At 30.2% G+C, this 4,593-nt stretch overlaps 1 pseudogene; it reads left to right on the top strand.

The window, feature by feature from the left end:
* The first annotated feature begins 3,273 nt into the window (after positions 1-3,273).
* On the top strand, positions 3,274-4,382 carry LOC148196415 (pterocarpan synthase 1 pseudogene; annotated as a pseudogene).
* Positions 4,383-4,593: the final 211 nt, after the last annotated feature.

The raw sequence follows: 4,593 nt of genomic DNA, 5'->3' as shown, positions 1-4,593 counted from the left end.
GGGCGGCCAAGGAGAAGGGCATCAAGGAAGACAAAACTATCCACGTAGAACAGATGGCACAATACTATGAATTGAGGGGGACGAATCAGATTATCGGTACTAAAGTTAGGGATAGCGGGACGAGAACCATTAGGAAAGTACCGCAACTAACAAGGAACACAACACAATGAAAACAAAGCACACGACTAGTATGTTGTTGTTTGTCCCCACCATCATGGAGGCCCATATATCGAAGCAGTTCATTCCCCTGAACTTCAAAATATACGATGGCTCGACCGATCCAAAGGAACACCTAAAGATGTTCATCAACCAGATGACATTTCACACTACCATTGACACTGTTTGGAGTGGTTGAACTCGCTGCCACCTAACTCGGTGGAGAAATTCTCTTTGACATTAGGCGCATGTTCGGCCATTATTTTTCATAGTATCTTATCTCTAAGACACAAAACAATGATTTTTTTTTTTTGCTTTATTGATTAAGTCACTTTTTTCTTACTAACATTTATTTATCGATAGATTTTAATAATAAATTTTAACGTTTTAATTACTAACGAAAATATAGTGGATAATTCATCATTTTTATTAATAGAGAACATTTTTGTTGGTAAAATGGATGTCAAAATTTTTGTTTTAGTTCTCACTATGTCATAATGAGATATGTCAATAATGGTATCTTTTTTCAAATTTGTCAATAAATGATTTTTTTTGAAAATTTGTCCATGATTATTTTTTGAAAATTTGTGAATAATTATATCTTTTAAACTGGTCGAGAAATATGTGTAAGATGGACGTTAATTTTTCTATCATTAGATATATGAAATTGTTAAAATAAATTCGTTTAGTGCCTCTAAACGATGAACGGTCTAGTCATTATAGATATTAAACAATGACATCATGTTTGTGATAACTGACCACATAAAAAGATGATTATTTAATCTTTACAACACAATGGAGACATATTAGTAAATGGTTTCCTAAGCTATTCATAATACAATTCATATTCAAAACATCACATGTATACTCTCTTAAGATGCTTTGATCCCATCTAAACGATCTTAAACGTGAATTAACGGGTAAAACTGTTTCAGATTAACTTTATTTTACATTTTCTAGAAAGCGTTGTTCTGTCAATCATGCAGTTTCGTATAACCACGTGAGGAATCAATTGATTGAATCATGAACCAGTAGGTAAGGTTACACATTTTAAAACCATTATATTATGTTTAACTTTTTAAATATAATGAGACAAACAAATAATTGATTCATCGATAAGCGATTCCACATTTTTATAACATTCTATTATTGTCTAAATGTCAAATTGGCACCAAGGAACCTTTTCCCTGCACCACCACACTAAAACGACACATATGAATAATGGGAAGCCCTTCTTTCTCTCTTTAAAAAAAATTATATATATTTTCCGTCTCTAAATTCTTTTATGCAAAATTAAAATTTATTCATATTTTAAATTCTGATATAATTTAGTTCTCAAATTTTAAAAGAATAAATAAATACAATCTTTTAATTTAATTATGTTAAATTTTTTCATGTATCAAATAGTTTTTTAAGTTAATGTTTAAATTATGTGCATTGATTAACACGTTTCAATTCAAGACTAACTTAATACACTATGTTATTTATAAATTTTGATAACCAAAATATATTAAAATTTAAAATAAAACAAATTTTAATTTAAAATTTAGAGCACAAATAAAATAAATTTAACATCTCGATTAGACATACACAAATTGCATGAGTCTTCAAGCCATCACTAAGTTCACACTAGTGAATGTATTTATTGTTTACGGAACGACTTCAAAAGAAAATAATCCATTTTTTTACGAAAAGTAATATATCAACACATCTTTCAGCACATTTATTTTTTATTTAATCAGTCTTTTTCGTGATTTTAACATTTTAAATAACGAAAAAGACTAACTAATAAATATGTCGTATTGGAAAGTTGAGCTTTTGTTGTAGTACAAGTTGCTTGAGATAGATAATGTGTCCTACAATGTCTATTAGGGAACCTATACCGTTGACTATGTCCATCGTGTAATAAATAAGAGAATGAAGCGGAGAAATCAGGATAATGATGTACTTTTTTATTGTCTTTCTATTTATCTAATTTTTATGATATTTTCATCTAGGTTTTAAGTTTTTATGTAAATATATGAAATCATGTTAATTTCTTCAATTAATAAAATATTTCAGATTCTTTTATTTTTCATTTTGACATTTCCATAAATATATGTATAAATATTTTTTAAAAATTAAATTAAATGTACAAATAATGAGTTCAATTTATCATTTCATTTATTAATTTATCATAGTTAATATTAAAGTAAAAATAAAGATTTCATTTTTTTTTAAATTTTGCCTACACATATATGTGGTCACGTATGAATTTTTTTTTTAATGTTCTTTTAACATGGTTAATTATGGAGATAAATAATACATGATACATGCTGGTATGGGAAAAAAAGGACAAAATGTAATAGACAACAAAAAAACGACTTATTCTAAATATACATTTCTCTTTTTCAGCCTTTTCCTTCCTAAAGTTTGGTAAGAACCCAAAACTGACTATTTATTTAGACAAATCATACGCTGGAGGCTACACCTACTTTTTTCATAAATTGTTGTTTCTTATTTTCGTTTGAGTAAATGATACAATGAAACATTTTTATATTCATTTTACATATAATATAAAAGTAAAATAAATATAAAAAAGTAAATTTTTATATTCAAAAAAAGAAAGTAAAAGATAAAAAAAAGTTATTAAATAAATATAAAAAATTTATATATATCAAAGTATATTTTTCTTCTGGTGTAGTATGGTAGAAGCAGTATACGTAAGAACCAATTAGACCATTATATATCAAAGATTGTTTCAACCACCTTGTGCTATTTCTTTAATCCAACAATGTATTATTTATTTCGCACAAACCTATAATTGACGAGGTTGTTAACGTAAAATATTCCCTGCTGTTTCATAAATAAACAGCTCTCTACTGCTGAGTAGCCTCAGTCCACGTTCAGACCAATTAGATAACTATTCAATTTTGAAATATAGTGTCTGAATCTGTAAGCAACAAGTAGTAGGTAAGAGCGCTTAGGCCGTGTAATAACAACTAATCACTGCAATTTTAAATTCAATATCCTTTGACTAACACTTATATTCATCCAATAATAACTACTTTTTTATTTAGCAGATTCTAATACCTAAAGTTTACACATTTCTTATAAATAGTCTTCTCTACTCACATGGTAGCATCACCATACTAAGTTCATTTCACAGTTATCATCTTCCTTCCTACTGTCATGGCAAATTTCAAAACTTTCTTCCTTCCTTTAACCCTTTCCTTCCTTTTCGCTTCTCTGGTTTCTGCCACCTTCTACCAAACAATCTCTCCCGATCAGTTACGTGCTGGTGAGAAGCTAACACACATTCGGTTCTACTTTCATGAACTCATAACAAACGACAAACCCTCCCTCATCATAATCGACCCTCCAAAGATTATGTCAAACGCTCCCCTTCCCTTCGGCTCCATGGTGGTGATCGAGGACCCACTGACCATCGGACCCGATGTTGAGTCCAAAAGGGTAGGAAAAGCTCAAGGGTTTTACCTCTCTGCAACCCAAAGAGCAGGTTTGGATTTGGAGATAGTGATGGGGATGACCTTGACATTCTTTGAAGGAGAATTCAATGGCAGCACTCTGAGTGTGTTAGGGAGGAACGAGATCATACTTCCGGTGAGGGAGTTGCCAATTATTGGTGGCACAGGTGCTTTCCGCTTCGCACGTGGCTTTGTTCTTGCTCGCAGTGTTAAGGTTGATTACCACAAAGGTGATGCCACAGTCGAATACAATGTCTACGTCTACCATTATTCCTCCTCCTCCACCTCTCCCTCTCATCAACTCTTTAACCACGGCCTTAACTTCATGACAGACCCCATTCTCAGCAAAATATAAATTTTCCATATCCCAACTTTCGTTGCTGAACTTTATCTGTGTGTTCCTGTTCGTCTATAAACTTTCAAAATTGGTATGCAAAGTTAGAACTTTCTAACTTATTTGGTACAATATTTTCGTAAGTTTTATGCACATAACTTAAGTGCAGATATTGGATTACAAGTGGGGAAGAAATCCAAAGACTGAGTTCCTAGTTCACTCCTTTTAAATCTATGAATCGCTTACAATTAATAAATCTGCTGTACAGAAAAGTTGAGGTTTTGTTGTAGTACAAGAAGTTGCTTGAGTTAAATAATTTCTGTTTGGGATTGTTGATCGTTCGCTGCGTCCATTCTGTAATAGATAAGAGATGATGAAGTGGAGAAATCCACCATAATGAAGTACTTTTTCTTGTTGTCTTTTTATTTATCTATTTTTATGGTCTTATTTATCTATCGTTTTAAGTTTTTATGTAAAATCTAAGGAATCGTGTTAATTTTAATATTTTAGATTCTTATTATATTCTTTTTTTTCTTGTATGTTTAAATTATTTAAAATTTAAATGAAATATACCAATAATGAGATCATTTTATTATTTTATTGATTAAAGTACAAATATTGAATTCATTTTATTAA

This window comes from Vigna umbellata, chromosome 7, assembly GCF_029865625.1.
Source record: "Vigna umbellata cultivar VRB3 chromosome 7, Vumbellata_1.0, whole genome shotgun sequence".
NCBI classification, from domain to species: domain Eukaryota; kingdom Viridiplantae; phylum Streptophyta; class Magnoliopsida; order Fabales; family Fabaceae; genus Vigna; species Vigna umbellata.
This window is presented reverse-complemented; position numbering and strand designations above follow the sequence as displayed.